Source organism: Canis lupus, chromosome 14 (assembly GCF_003254725.2).
Source record: "Canis lupus dingo isolate Sandy chromosome 14, ASM325472v2, whole genome shotgun sequence".
In the NCBI taxonomy this organism is placed as follows: domain Eukaryota; kingdom Metazoa; phylum Chordata; class Mammalia; order Carnivora; family Canidae; genus Canis; species Canis lupus.
This window is the reverse complement of record NC_064256.1, coordinates 58,591,555-58,608,097: the sequence shown is the minus strand read 5'-3', so window position 1 is coordinate 58,608,097 and position 16,543 is coordinate 58,591,555. Positions and strand designations below refer to the sequence as shown.

Here is a 16,543-nt window from a genome sequence, read left to right as displayed (position 1 = left end):
AAATAATTATGATAATTTGTAATTTATATTCATGGCTTACCTGATAAAATCATTATATGTCTTAACATTAACTTTGATTGCATAAATATTACATTAACTTCAATCACATAAGAATTTTAGAAACTATTTTAAATAAATATGAAGGTAATGAGTCAGGCTTGAGTGTAAAAACCTCCGCTATATACGAGTAGATTTTATTATTTAAGTTTTATTTTGCCTGATGGTTCTGTTAATGAAGTAACACTTCCAGATGAAAGAGAATTGAGGAAAGATATATACTAGTTTTCTATTGATTCCATCATAAATTACCACAAATTAAGTGGCTTAAAACGACAAGAGTTTATTATCTCAGTATTCTGGGGCAGAAGTCCAGGTGGAAGGTGCTGGTTTCTCTGCTCAGGATCCCACAAAACTGAAATCAGGGTGTCAGTTGATCGAGGCTCTTATGTGGAATCACGGGGTATGTATAATTCTTGAGAAGAAACCATTTCTAACATCATCCAGGTTATTGGCCTAATTTCCTTGCTGGTTATCAGCCAAGAGCCATGCTTAGCAACTCAAGGTCACCTGTATTCTTTGTCACCTTGTCCCTATTTTCCAAGCATGTCCAGTCCTTGTCGGGCTTCAAATCTCTCAGACTTTCTCTTCTGTGGCGTCTCTTCTTCCAGCCAGAGAAAGGTCTCTGCTCTTAAAAGATCATGTGATTAAATTGGAACTACCTGGAAAATTCATGATATTTAATATCTGCAATCTTAATGACATCTGCAAAGTCCCTTTTGCCAGGTAAGGAAAGATATTCCCAAGTTTCAGGGGTTAGAGCACAGGCATAATGGGAGCCATTATTCATTCTACGGCAAAGCGCTATCATACTGAAACAAGTTGTTGCTTGAGTTCTTCATTTCTCATCTAGCTACTAATTTAGCTCAGAACCCATATTTCTTGCCTACATAACAAATATAATGAAGTTTAGATTCATCCTAACAATATTTTCCACATCATATCCATATGTTTACGGAATGAATGACTATAATCTGTATACGTATCTTCATTGTTGAACTTTATTTTAGCGGATGGTTTAACGTATGGACGAGTTTTAGGGAAAATCTACTGAATTCAAAGGAAGTTAAGAATTGTGATGATTTTCCAGATGATTCAAGGGGAAAAAATCATAAGAGTTTGTTGGTTTAACATCTTATCTTTTGTTCAATACCTAAGCTATTTGCTTCATTTTGTTCTTTAGGTTATTTCATTAATTTTTTAAAATTCTATCATCTATCTATCTATCTATCTATCTATCTATCTATCTATCTATTCATCCATCCATCCATCCATCCATCCATCCATCCATCCATCCATCCATTCATGTATTAGAGAGAGAGAGAGAGCACACAAGCAGGGGGACAGGCAGAGGGAGAGGAAGAAGGAGACGCCCCACTGAGCAGCTTGCCCAACACTGGGCTTGATGCTTGATCCCAGGACCCAGGGATCATGATCTAAGCTGAAGACAGACTAATCAACTGAGCCACCCAGGCGCTCTTAGGTTAGTTTATTTTTAAGTAGTGAACCTTTGTCTCAATGTCTCAACTGCATTTTTAAAGAATCTTTTTATGATGAAAATTATTGTGAGTCAACACTACATAGTTAGCCAATTTTTTCTTGCCAGAAATGACTCCTCGGATGGATGGGATAGTTCAGATAGTTTAGATACATAGCCTTAGAGAAACGTTACAGCAGAATCTTTCTGATCCTGAGATGACACACATAAAGGGCCAGGTATCCTGTTACACGGGTGCAATTTCCCATCCATTTTTAAAAATTTCCCGACCTGATGCTTATCTTTGACAGAGACAAAACCACAGACCCCTATTTAACAAACTCTTCGGGCATACACGACTGTATACTCTCCCGCCGTGAAGTGCCTCCAGCATGTGCTACTCATAAGTGGCTGAAATTAGTATGCCCCCGAGAACTGTAGAGGGGACCAAATGCATTCTGGAGTCTTCTAAGAAGGCCTGTAGCACATTCTAGTGTAAAATCTTTAAAATGTATTATTTAACTAGCACAAGAGGCTTTAGATTAACAGTAGTAGTAGATTGAAAACTGGTTATGAAATGCAAGGGGATTTGTATTTAAATGCACTCCGGAAATGAATATCCTTATAAGTTACTCGTGTTACATATGTATTGAAGACAGATAAAAATGGCTAAACTTGACACCGGTCGTGTATTCATAATAGCTACCCTTCATTGAAGCCATGTGCTAAGCATCTGACCCCCAAATTTTTTAATCCACATAACAAATGTAAGAGATGGATAGAAGTCTCCTTATGTTGTATGTTGCGAGGTTCAGATAAGTTACATAATTTGCCTGAAGTCACGTAGCTAGTACGTTAAGGAGATTGCAATTTTAACCCAGATCCTGTGCTTTTTGACTCTTTTGCTGCACTACTTCTTTTAGAAACCAGACACTAAATAGTGATGTTGCAGACACTCGACAGCTTACCGATATTAATTATAACTTGAACTTCCAGCTTCGGATAGTACGAGTGAACAACAGTCACTGAGAGACAGAAGATGCGATTCTGACTCAACAACCATACTGGGAATAACGTTTTCGTTATTTTCTTCAAAAAGGATATTGAATACATCATTAGCAAAGTCTACCTCTCATCAGTTTTAACCGTGATTGTGCCTCATGCAATACAGATCAATCCACCAAAAAAAAAAAAAAAAAAAAAAAAATCATTCCCTGTAAAACTGTGTGCAAATCCAATTTTGATAAACGGAACTGCTTCTTAAATATGCAGTGGGATTACTTTAATAAAAGTAATCGTGTTGTCAATAATTTGTAAGATGGATAATCAATTCCTGGTTTACCTCTGTTTTCCTCGATTAGAACCCAACATACTATACATAAAATTATTCCACTGGAACAAGTGGTTTCCTTTGGAGCAAGTGGAAGCTTGGCAGTGAGGTAGAATATGATTTCATACTTCTCACATCGACCGCCAGAGCTTTATGCAGAATTCTCTGCAACACTTTCTAGGGTGCGTCCGAATGAGTTGCTATAGAAAGGCCGCAGAGTGAGACCTTTCCGTCCTGTAGCTCTGACGTGGAACAGTACAGCCCGGCACGTTGAGTCCGTACGTGTGTATTTTGTACGTGTGGATAAGTACGTGTGGGTCCCAGCTCGGACAAGTTTATATATAATTTTATTAATGAAGTTCCGCTGATTTCACCCCCGTGACCTCAACTTACGGCCCTTGAGAGAGTCCGCTCACTTTCCCTTAATGGAGAAAAGCGTGCGTAAGGCTAGACCAAGACCAAGAAACAATAAACCTTTTGAAAAACCAAAGCAAAATCTGCGTAATTATAGGGACTACTAAAAGATGGATTTTCAAGAAGAACACTCTCTTGCGTGTGTTTGTTTGGATACATGTGTTATCATGAGCGTACTCAATAAAATCCTGGAGAAACTACTTGAAGTGTCAAGTAAAAGAGAAACTAATTTTCTAACGATCTTCTTTTATAATAAAACATTCAGTACTTATAATTGAAAAGGAAAGGCCTTTGATTTGGGGGAATTTATATATTCATTTATTCAGCGGTATTCATTGAAATTTGGATCATAGGAATCTTATGCAGATATTATTCTCAAGGACCTCAGAGGCTGATGGGGGATGAGACAAGACGGGGCACACGTTGGAAGGAAGAGCGTCCTGAGCATCTGGAAGAGGTTTAATTAAAAGGCTGAGGTGCTGGCTCTGAAGTGAGGATGTCTCAGCGGCGACCCTGGTGTCGGTGGGGCCAGCTGGCTCCCGTGCGCTTTCCCCAGGCAGGGACGTGGCCCTCCACTGGGTGCGACCTGCTGCTCTCCTCCCCGTGGTCGCAGGTCCCACCCCGAGGCAGGGCCCAGCGCGGGGTCTCGCTGGCTCCCAGGCCCAAGGCGCGGCCCGCCAGCTCCTGCCCACCAGCAGGGCCACCGGCCGCCGGGGGTGGGGGTGTCCCAGGCCCTGGGAAGGGTGGCCCTTTCTCCCAGCTGCTGCTGGCACCACCCCAGCCTCTCCCCTCTGTTCCCCGGGCCCGGGGCAGTAGCTGCTTCCAGGGTTACCGGCGCCTCAGAGCCCAGGGCCCTCCTGTGCTTTCGCCCTGGTCCGCCCGGTCACCCCGAGAGCAGATCCTCTCAGGTTAAACAAGGGGTCGGGATTCTGACGGGACCCCCAGCCACCCGCCCAGAGCTCGGGGGACGGCGCCTCAGGCCCCGGGCTGCTGGCGTCTGGGCCCAGGCTGGCGGGGAGCAACACGGCGGCCCAGGGACACAGGGACGGCTGAGGACTCTTTCTTTGTTTTGCTTTGGTTTTTTATTTTTTTAAATTATTTTTTAACAATCCAGAATAACACCCAGTGCTCATCCCGTCAAGTGCCCCCCTCAGTGCCCGTCACCCAGTCACCCCCACCCCCCGCCCTCCTCCCCTTTCCACCACCCCTAGTTCGTTTCCCAGAGTTAGGAGTCTCTCATGTTCTGTCTCCCTCTCTGATATTTCCCACACATTTCTTCTCCCTTCCCTTATATTCCCTTTCACTATTTTTTATATTCCCCAAATGAATGAGACCATATAATATTTGTCCTTCTCTGACTAACTTACTTCACTCAGCATCATGCCTTCCAGTTCCATCCACGTCGAAGCAAATGGTGGGTATTTGTCATTTCTAATGGCTGAGGAATATCCCATTGTATACAGAGACCACAGCTTCTTTATCCATCATCTTTCGATGGACACCGAGGCTCCCTCCACAGTGTGGCTACTGTGGCCATTGCTGCTGTGAACATCGGGGTGCAGGTGTCCCGGCGTTTCACTGCATCTGTATCTTTGGGGTAAATCCCCAACAGGGCAATTGCTGGGTCGTAGGGCAGGTCCATTTTTACCTCTTTGAGGACTCTTGTCTTAAGAAAGGACACAAGAGAACAATGGGCTTGGAAAATGGGACAAGACAGGAATAGGAGCAGCGGAAGTAGGGGTGACCCTCCCGGCTTCACAATCCATCTGGAAGCTCACATTCACTGATTTGTTGCAGTAACAATAAACTCCTTTATAAATAAGCAAAAACAAAGAAACAAACGAAGCAAAAACAAAACAATACAAAAACGATGCCCTCGCAACTTCACGTGCATGGGTCCTGGAAAGTTCTGTTCAAATGTCCTTCCTAATTGAGTAAATATGATGCTTAATTTAACCTGCAAGAACTCGGGATCAGCCGCGCTGGGCACCGTGTGACATATATTTGTGGGGCGCCTATGACATGGGCGTTTGCGATTTATATGCTCGTCTTTGAGAAAACTGAACCATGACTTCTGCTTCACAACTGATTTCCTGTTCCTTTGACAGTATTTTTTCACATTTTTGACAGTTACAAAGCATTCTTTGCCTTCTGGGTTTTTGGTGAGGACAGGTAAGAACAGGAGAAGGTCGTGGGTCGCGAGCAAAACCTTCAATCATACCAGTTTTTTACTGGGAGAGTCAGATCTAGCTTATATTGCTCATATTTGCAACATCTTCTCCAGGAAACTGTAAGCCTGAGACACTCCAGATTAGACTCCTAACTCTGGGAAACGAACTAGGGGTGGTGGAAGGGGAGGTGGGAGGGGGGTGGGGGTGACTGGCTGACGGGCACTGAGGGGGCACTTGACGGGATGAGCACTGGGTGCTATTCTGTATGTTGGCAAATTAAACACCAATAAAAAGTAAACTTATAAAAAAAATAAAATAAACAGAAAAAAAAAATAAAATAAACCATGGTACCATTGCCTAGGCCTTCCAGCACACGTCCCTTGGAGCTCAACGGAAGTAACACAGAAACTTCCACGGCCAGCGTTTGGGCCATCAGTGTTAACGAATTCACATTTAAATGCTCATTAGTAGGTTTAAATTGTTATTAATAACGCATTGAATGTTAGTCTGTGAGTTTTGCTAGAGTAGTAACGTGGTCTCAAACTGCCTTCAACACAACTCTTGAAGTATACAGTATTATTAAGGCCTTTGGTTGGATATTTTAAATCCCTTTATAAGTTTTTTAAAATAAGTTTTTTTTTCACAGTAAATGTAGATTTTTACCTTAAGGATATATTTTTCCATACATATGTATGCAAACAAATCAAGAACGATCGGCAATTAGAAAAAAATAGCATCAAGTGTTACACCTATTTAAAATAGAACAAGGTTTTTCTGTATCTTTATACTCATCCACTTACTATGTATCTGTCTAGACCAAAGCAACTCATTAATTCCATTAACTTAGTGTAATGGGAAGATCACTTTAGTGAAAAAAAAGAAAAAAAAATCAGTCCCATAATTTGTTTTTTAAAATGGAGTGCCTGAGTCTATGAAAATGTTAAATTCTTTTTTAAGATTTTATTTATTTATTTGAGAGAGAGAGAGGAAGAAAAAAAAAAAAAAGAGATGGGGGTAGGGGCAGAGGGAGAAAGGGACTCCTTGCTGAGCAGCAAGCCTCACACTGCCAGACCCCAGGACCCTGAGATCATCACCTGAGCCAAAGTCAATGCTTAACCAAACCACCCAGGCATCCAGAAAATGTTCAATTCTTTTTATTTTTTTGAAAATGTTAAATTCTTTAACCTTACACAGACACAACCTAAACCTGTATCATAAGTGGCAAAGAGAATTTAAGAGCTAAATGAATGAGGTAATTTAAAAAACAATTCTTTTTTTTGTTTGTGGGAGAAGAAAAGTAATGATGCAATGTGCCTATTGATTGCCTCTATTGGTTGGCTTCAAAGTCTCGAGAGGTTAAAACCTTCCGAATGTGCATTTCTCAAAACATGCTTCAGTCTGTGTGTGCACAGTCATTAGAATTTTGTGAGCTGCTCAGGTTAATAGATTACCATTGCATTTCAGTAGAAAATCGCTCCAGTTATCCATTTTAAAGAAACTTCAAAGGCATCTCAGAACGGTAATTCTTTGTTGTTTTGAAAGTCTTTATCCCTCCTGCCTTTATAAAAAAGGAGGAAAAAAAAAAACAAAACCTCTCGCTAATTTGTTATAATTGATCCTAACATGCATGTATCATCTACAAATAACCTCATCAACATTCAGAAAGGATTACCTAAATGAACCTGTCTACATATTGCTCCTTATAATGAGCCCCCACAAGACTAATGACTTATTAGTGCCATGGGCAATGAATGATTAATTAGTTGATGCTAAAGCAAATTGTTAAGAGTATAATCGCTACCTTTTCTTAATTTCTGAAGGTTAGAAGAAGTTAATGCGATGCTAATATAGCCCAACAGATTCAATGCGGTTTTTTATTAGCAAATTTAAAAAAGTGTTAAAAAACTGACCATAGTATATACTAAGAATTTTAATATTCATATTTAAGTAATGGTCGATATCTAGTATTTACAATAAAATAAAGTATATATTCAAAATATTTCTTGACTTTTCTATCAGTTGTTGATTTTAATCTATTTTCTCATTAATATCATGACCAATTCTCAGTGTAGAGAAAATTTTTGTGCTTCCGTTGTGTTTTTTCAAAATGGATTCATTCCTCTATTCTTTTGAAGGTTGGTGAATTCTGTGCTTTGAAAAGCGAAGTGAACCATGGGATTGTTGATCGTCCCAAACACAATCAACTCTCAATTATTCAATGTCAACGAAGGGAGGCATTGGCATGAATAAATAATACAGGTCGGTAATTCACAAAATTTGGGTTAAGGCAGAGGCAGTTCATCTCAGGTTGCTCTAATCATCTGAATGAAAAGGAAGCATAACTGGAGAAACTCCATTTGTTGCCAGGTTTGGGAAGTGATGGAGAGGAAAAAGTGATGGAGGGCTGTTACGATAGAACACAAATGGACTGGCCTGGGATCCTATTCTGTTAGGGGCAAAAACACTTTCAATGATCAACAGTTGTATATTCACCTGACAGTTCCTACAGCTTTAGTATTTTCGAGGTATTCCTCCTCACAGAAATCTGCAAGATAGGTGTTATCATCCCCGCGTGACAGTTGAGAACACAATCTTGAAAAATTAAAAAAAAAAAAAAACCCAAAACTCTCACACATAGTCCCACTGATAAAAAAAAAAAATGACACTATCAGAATTTATAACCAAATGCCTCTGCTGTGCAGGAAATGAGATAGTAACAACTTACTGGATTCAACTAATGTAGAAGCCATTCTGGGGATGTATAAATTACCAAGGAAGAAAAGAAATATTATTGATGAGTGTATCCCAGTACGCAGTGAGTGCATCCCACTACACGTTTCAGAAGTCATGCAACACTGTTTAGATTCGTTTATTCATTCAACAAAAATCTATTGAACGCCTATAGTGGACCAAGTGCTGGAGATTCCCAGCAAACCAAACTAGTCCCTGCCCTCGAGAAGACCACCTACTTGGGGAACAGGGCAAATAAAAATTAGAGTATTGAGTGTACAATAATTTAAAATGGCGGTAAATTTCTTTGGGGGAAAACACAGCATGGTAACAGGGCTTTGTGTGCACAGGGTGAGGGAAGATCTGTGGAGGTCTCCTTGATGAGGTGACTGTTTTTTGAGAAGAGGTGTGGAAAAAAAATGAGAATGAACCATGGAGCTCTGCAGGGGAAAGCTCTAGAGAGAAAAACTGTAATGCCTTCAGTTGGAGAGCGTTCTTGACATATTCAAGAAACAGTGGGAGACTAAGGTAGTTGGGAATGAGTTTGCAAGGGAGAAAATTAGGAAAGAATTTAGGGTTCACTAGGTAGAGAATTTTCAAAATTTATGTTGGATTGTTGGAAGATACATGTCAAGGAGCTCCCTTCCCCTAAAGAATCTTCGGGAGACTGGAATCTAGTAAAATTGTACGCATGTATCAATTCATAAATCGAGATGAAGTGCTTTTAGCTAAAGTTGGGCTGGAATTTGGAAAAAGCTCCCAAAACGATGCTTCCTCAGATATTTTCACACACTGACAAGTTTCTGAGAGGCAGCGGGTGATGAGAATTTGTATCTACACTACGTGGGTTCAAAACCTGGCTGCAACACTTGATACTTGGTTATCTCGGGCAAGTGAATTAAAGTTTCTGGCCTCGGTTTCCTCTTCTCCACAATGACGTTAATCATAGTGCTAAGCTCAGAGGGTTTGTTAAACATGAATTTTAATACCTGCGAAGTACTTAGAACTTCACGTGGCTGCTCTGACAGCTCCAACACGCTGCCTTTCCTGCGCTACCATCACCGTATTTTGCAGACGATGCGGGGGGGTATCTCTGAGGTTCGCCTCCACGTCAGTACTAGTGATGCCTAGGGGCGAGGAAGCTTTGTCACGTAGGAAGGCATACACATTACTTCTGATGCGAAGGCTCAAACATGATGGGGGGAAGGGACTGGCCTTCTGTAGGGTATCATGCCCAGAGGGTCCAACGCGGGAGAGACCGCCGTCACAGAGCTCCTGCTATTTGGCAAGTGTTTGACGACAAGAAAGAAGTAAAACTTACACTGGACACAGTCAGAACGTTGAGTCCTAAGTGTTTTATGCCTTACTGATGGAATTATGGGAACTGTGTTCTTAACTAGAGGTAAAATCCATTTTAAGTTTATGACCATAAGGTGGCAAACATTTTTGCAATTAGATTGTTTTACGTTGCACTGAAATAAAGAATAGAATTAAGGTCATTGTAGCAACTTGTGAATATGTCAGGGTTTGCACTTGCCATTCCATGAACAGATACAATAAACATGAAAAATTAAGATGCCATTTGACCGCTAACATGCCCAAGTGCGGTGCCAAAAGAAGTAAAAAGTTTGATCTTTGTGAAGCTTGTAAAGGGAAGTAACAATTCCAACCCTGGATGAGAGATTATTTTTGAATACTTATGTCTGGGGATCCCTGGATGGCGCAGCGGTTTGGCGCCTGCCTTTGGCCCAGGGCGTGATCCTGGAGACCCGGGATCGAATCCCATATCGGGCTCCCGGTGCATGGAGCCTGCTTCTCCCTCTGCCTATGTCTCTGCCTCTCTCTCTCTCTCTCTGTGACTATCATACATAAATAAAAATTAAAAAAAAAATTGAATACTTATGTCTGGATAACATATTTTAATGTATTTTTTAAAATGTACTTTTCATTTTGGAACTGTTTTAGGTCTAGAGAAAAACTGCGAAGAGTACAGAGTTCCCATATACCCCATGCGCCATTTCCTCTATTATTAATATCTTACACTAGTGTGGCACATTTGTTATAATTAATGAAGCAATATTGATACATTATTAACTACAGCCCATCATTTATTCAGATTTCCTTAGTTTTTACTTAATGTCCCTTTTCTGTTCCAGGATCCCATTTAGGCTACCACATTATATTTAGTAGTCATTTTTTTTTTTTTCTTAGACTCCTCTCGGCTGTGACAGTTACCATAATATTTTTACATTAAAAATATAATTACAAGTTAAATAAAAATCTTAATTGATACATTCCTTATGCCAATTTGAAAACTTCTTGGCAGGAATCTCTCTTCCATGTTTGCCAGTTTATGTCACATGCATATTCGCAAATATGTTTTGTTTCTAATATTTTATCAGTATGTAGTATTTCACGTAGTATCTAGTATTTTATTTAATATTTAATCTGTGCCAGTCTCTGGCACCAGTGGGGCTAGGGGCAGAGCCAGGGGAACTGTTGAAGGAAAAGATAAATTATAAAAGGTAACTTCTAAGCTAAGAATGTGTATTTGGAGGAGGGTGAAAGCGGGTTCATCTATTGCACTTTGGTGATAGATCACATGAGTGGATGCCCCAGAGTTGGCAGAGAAGATATGTAATTGCTGTGACACAACAGGTTTTCAACCATTCAGAACAATGACTTTATGTATTGTTGGGGCCATTTTTTAAGGTAATTAATAGAATCAAGGGAACAGTTAACATATGCATTTTTGAAACTTAAGGCGTTTGTGGGCCTCAGTCCCATGACCTGATACCATGACCCGAGATCATGATCATGACCTGAGCAGAATCCAAGAGTCTGACACTTAACCAACCGAGCCACCCAGGCACTCCAAGGCACTTGTGTTTTTTCATGTTGATTTAACTTTGGCTTCCTTTTACACCATTAGTGAAAGACCATTAGAAAAAGGATTGCTAGAGCAGTCATATGGGGAGACATAATTTATTTTTTTCTACTGTGTTTTTTTAAAGATATAATTTAGTTTTTTAAAACACCGCTTGCTTTCTTTTCACCTGACTATGGATAAGTAGTGTGTTGCAGCCAGTGGGCAGAATGAGCGCCTGAATCGTAGCCACAGCTACCTTTCTTGAAAGCATCTTTCTAGCAACCTCCTTGGAGTATGGCATTTTCAGAATCTATCGGTTCATTTTAGATGTTATAAAAACAACAGAGTTCTTATTTAGAGTTTCAGATAGTGTTGAGTACTCTTTTCTAATGGGAAATCACAGATTCTCAGATAATAGAAATATACACATGATTTTTTTTAATCCAATTTTCTAATTTTATATAAAATTATATTAGCAGAAGACATGATATTCATAATAGATAAAGTGAATTTTTTAAATAATAAGTAACAGTTTTTGATTTGTTCTAAAACTATTAAGAAATAAAATTTAAACATTTATTTTTATTTATGCATTTATTTTTTTCAGAGAGAGCGAGAGGGCACGCATGCACGAGAGCTGGGGGTGGGGGAGCAGGGGGAAAGGGAGAATCTTAAGTAGGCATCACACCTAGTGTGGAGCCAAATGAAGGACTTGATCTCACAACCTGAGCAGAAAACCAAGAGTAGCACGTTTACCTGACTGAGCCACCCAGATGCCCCAAGAAATAAATTTTAAACAAGGAGGGAAAAAAACCTCAACCAATTCTTTCTGCTGATAATTTTTGTTTTTTAATAAAAGACGAATTTTTTTTGGAAATGTGCTCCAGTTTGCATGGTGGCTAACAATGAAAAAAATTCTGAATTTCATTAAAGTCATCAAACTGGCAGCATAGACTCCTAATACCTCTTAACTCTCAAGAGAATAGGTTCATCATTAAATTAAGGACAATATACTTTCAAAATAAACTTCCAAATATGTTATTTACCATCAATGATGGTAAATCATGTTTATGAAATACTAATATGAAAATCAACCTAAGCATACGTAACCCTACTGCCACATCATTTCAAAAATGCTTTTCTATATATTTTTTAAGTATAATTTGGAATGCACATTAAAAAAATCTTAAAAAAAACCAGTGTCTTATATAAGATAAGAACATATTTCTCTTTCCCCAGAAAGTCTATAATTAAGAGAGGTCGGGCTGATAGGAGCCCCATGATATAAGGAATCCAGACACATTCTATCTTGATATCCATGACATCGGCTCCCCTTCTCAAGGTCACTTCATGTACCAGGATAACTCTCGACGTATTAGTCATCAGATATGCAGTCCAACCAATAGGAGAGAGGAAAGGGAATGAATAAATAAGATGATGATTATTATGATTCCAGCACCAATTAAAGAGTCATGCAAATAACACAGATAGTAATTAAATAGGAAACTTAAATAGGACTTAACTGATAATTCTATCGCGGAAAATGCTGTCCACTGATAGTTCAGCTACAACTCAGAAATCTCTCTGTTCTGTGAATTGCTATCTTTGTCTATTCGTATCCTTTATTCTCAATCCAAATTCTCTATTTAGGGCATGATTTCTAATAAATGAATCAGGGATTTATTGCATTTCCTTACTCTATTAAAATCATTTGACAGTTTTAAATATTTTCCACATTACGGAGTTAATCGGTAATTTTGTTTTCGATGTATTTTATAGGCTCAAATACAAATAAACTTTTTGTATGCTTGAGCAGTCTTAGGATGAAATACAGTCTCAAAAACCTTTTCTATTATCTTTCACCGAGTTTTTGTACTCTATATATCTTTGCTGGATGCTTGTTCAAATTCCTTTTGGCAAGAGATAGAGTACAAATGCACAAACCCATGAAAGTATCTAATCTGTATGCAATCTATGGCTATAGAACAAAGACGAACTAATTGGTCCATAAGTGGAATCTATGATCTTGGCATCATTTAGTATGCTGCTCTAATCCAATTAACCAGCCACTGCCCTTGTCTATATGCTGCTCAAGGGTATGAATCATATTGTTTTTGTGTACCCAGCACCTAGCACATTTCTTGGCATAAGAACCGAACTCAGTATTTATTAAACAAAACTATAATTCCATATTATTCACTTTAAGATATATCTGCTTTCTTCATGTATTTCTTCTGACTTGCACATTTTAGTTGCGTGTGGGGGGGTGGTTGAAAATTTTAAAAACAGAAAGAGAAGGTAAGACTTCCATTCTTCTTATTGAGGGCTTCACATCAACAATTAGTTGACATTATCGAACACAAAGACGATGTAGAAACGACTTTTAAAATCCCTTTATTGGGGATCCCTGGGTGGCGCAGCGGTTTGGTGCCTGCCTTTGGCCCAGGGCGCGATCCTGGAGACCCGGGATCGAGTCCCATGTCGGGCTCCCGGTGCATGGAGCCTGCTTCTCCCTCCTCCTGTGTCTCTGCCTCTCTCTCTTTCTGTGTGTGACTATGATAAATTAATAAAAATAATAAATAAATAAATAAATAAATAAATAAATAAATAAAATCCCTTTATTAATATCAAAGAATAAAAACAGTAGGACATTTTTATTTATTTTCTTCTCTTGATAAGAAGATAGATTGTAATGTCAAATGTGCTTTTATTTATTACAAGATCAAATGAGGAGTGATAGGTGATAAGGGCATGTAGCACCCAAATACTGGGCTGGGTAAATTTAGGGCTAAGCAGGTCTAGTCCTCATGATCCTGCTGCTCTCCATCAGTTCTTTTTTCTTCTTTATCTTTTTTATTGCCTCTGAGTGGAGAATTACTCCCACTTTTACTAGCTCTTCACGTATCATTCTAGTATCTCTCTGGGTTTAGGTAAGCCCAGAAGGAACTGTCAAAGCTGGAGAGTGCGTAAACTGATATAGGTCCAGGGGCAAAAGTTAAGATTTTTGATTGACATGACTTAATTTGATTTTAGGAAAAAGGAGAATATTGAGGTGTTTTTTTTTTTTTTTTTTGGTCATTTTCTTACAAACGTGCAGTTTCTCTATATTTTTCTAATTTTTACTCTACAAGAATATTGCCTTGCCATAACACTAAAATAAAAACAACTGAGTTTTTCAGAGTTGTATTTGCAGCCGACTGCTTTACTTCTGCAAATACGAGTTCTGTTTCTGTCTTGTTTTGTTTCTTTCACTCTGCCCTGAGATTTGTTTTTGAAGATTCCTAAGATAGATGTCAAGGGGAAGAGGGAGAGAGGAGACAGGTCTTTTATTTCAAAAGGGTGCATAGTTTTTTTTTTTTTTTTTAATCTTTAGCCAGCTCATGCCAGTCTTTGCTTGACATATTTTTACTGAGTTTCAAAAATAAAAGAATAAAAATAAGATAATGTTTAATGATGTTAGTCAGTGGTAGCTAGCAGAGCAGTTGTGTCGTATTTAATGAGAATGAATTTATGACTTTAAATACCGCCCAAGCATTTTTATTATTTTTTAAATTGGGTAAAATGTAATCTTTAACTGAAGAAAATATTAACCAGATTTTGAGCTCTTTATTTCAAAAGCTAAAGCGCTCTATATTTTGTAACTGTACAATATCTCTTGGTGTCTTATCCAATATTCAGATGCTAACAATATTTACCCACCTACTCAACCTGCTAAAAAAGAGTATATCAATATTCATGAGTGATCTAGAATCCTACCAGCAGAAGGAGCATTCATCAAAGTCTTACCACAGGTACAAGAAGTGTATCTGGGTATTGTACTGATATTTAGAAATTGGGCCTTTGGCTGAACTCAAACTTCAGTAATACTTTGCAGAGCTTTCCATAATTTATACAACCACCCCCTAATCCTTAATTCAAACGTGTATACCAATATTTTTCTAATTTTAATGACAATTGTACCACATGGTCTTTTCGTATGGCAGGCTGCCTAGAAACTGTTTCAGTAAATTACACACCAAGATGATCTACTCTTTGGATTGTCTCCAGAACAAAGACTATGATGTATAATTAAAACCAACTAACAATTAACTGTCATCAAATATAACATGAGGGACAAGCATTGTAAATTTAGTTATTTACAATAAGAAGCAACATAAAGGCTTCTTTCAATGAATGATAAAAGCAGGCCCACAGTCCTGAGGTTATAATTTTAAGGTTTATATAAAATAATAATGAAAAAATAGAACGCTAACGTTCCACGTTTCATTGTGTTGAAGTAATTTTGTTAGCATAATAAGGAACTGTCTAAGAACTCAAAAATTATTCTATTTATTGCATCTTTTGAACTAAGGCATTATTTTAAGAGACATAGTAATATTAGTTTGGCATCATTATTAGTTATATAAGTGCGAGGGTGGTGAATGAGCCAAAATTCTGTTTTTGTACACTATAATATATTTGTGCATACCAAAAAGAGTTACTTAATTACTGTGATGTAGCTTTTATATTTAACACCCACTTAAGAATCAGATCTTGAAGATCTGAACTAACAAGTTTCTTTCATTATTTATTCTTATATAACCTAGGGGAAAGACATGGGGAAGCAGCTATCTAATTATGACTGTTTTAGAAAGATAGAAGAGAGGAGTAAAAAATTTTTCAAGGCTTTTTATATATGGATGCAGAGGCGGATCTGCTGTGAAGCTAATGAAGTTTCAGGGCCCCTCTCTTGCAAGGGTCCCTTCCAAGGTCCTAACCTTAATTTTAGATTCATCATTTTGCTATTTTTGAAAACATCTATTTCTATTGCTTTCACGTCTCTTGCTTCCCCATAGCATACCCTCCATATTGTATAAGGCCGCAGGCTTCACCACCAGTGGACCCACCAGCGTGTATGCGTGAACATCTGGACATCTCTTTGCAGTTCTGAATAGTTGGGGACCTCAGGATTGAGAAGGGACTAAATATAGACACACTGAAGGATTATGAGCAGAATTCTGGACAAGTTTTCATCATTGCCAGAAGGAAATAAAGAAGAGGAACAAAGGAAACGATGCAGAAAGTTGAAGGAGACAGGATGAATGGCAGAGGAAGGGAAGGGAGTAAGAGGCAGGGGGCAGGAAGAGTAGACAGTTGGGCGAGCCTACCTGCGTCTCAGGGAGTGACTCAGGATACCCAGGCTCACATGCGTTCCTGGTCACAGCTCTCGACTCTCTCTCACCGAGACATGAATTTGCAATCTCTGACTTTGAACCACAGACTTTGCCATATTCACGTGGATTATTGTTTTATCCCGAACACACCATTTGATTTCATTTCGGAAATAACACACGGGTTGGCGAGAAATCACACGATATGCATTCAACATACGACCCTTGTCTTCCTCTTCCCTCTTTTTCTCTTGGAATTTGATCCATCCTGGGATGTTTGCAAGACACCTAGGTAGTTACAGAGGTGAGTACTTGTACTTCTAACAAGGTGTTAGAATAGATTTC

General features: G+C 38.8%; 1 protein-coding gene and 1 long non-coding RNA gene across 3 annotated transcripts in view; both read right to left on the bottom strand.

The window, feature by feature from the left end:
• The window catches only part of KCND2 (potassium voltage-gated channel subfamily D member 2), a 476,827-nt gene that overhangs the window by 221,426 nt on the left and 238,858 nt on the right, over positions 1-16,543 (bottom strand). The window lies entirely within an intron of this gene.
• The window catches only part of LOC112670815 (uncharacterized), a 227,803-nt gene continuing 222,903 nt past the window's right edge, over positions 11,644-16,543 (bottom strand). The window contains exon 5 of the long non-coding RNA XR_007402148.1: positions 11,644-12,414. This is a non-coding gene — a long non-coding RNA (uncharacterized LOC112670815). The remainder of the gene's footprint in view (positions 12,415-16,543) is intronic.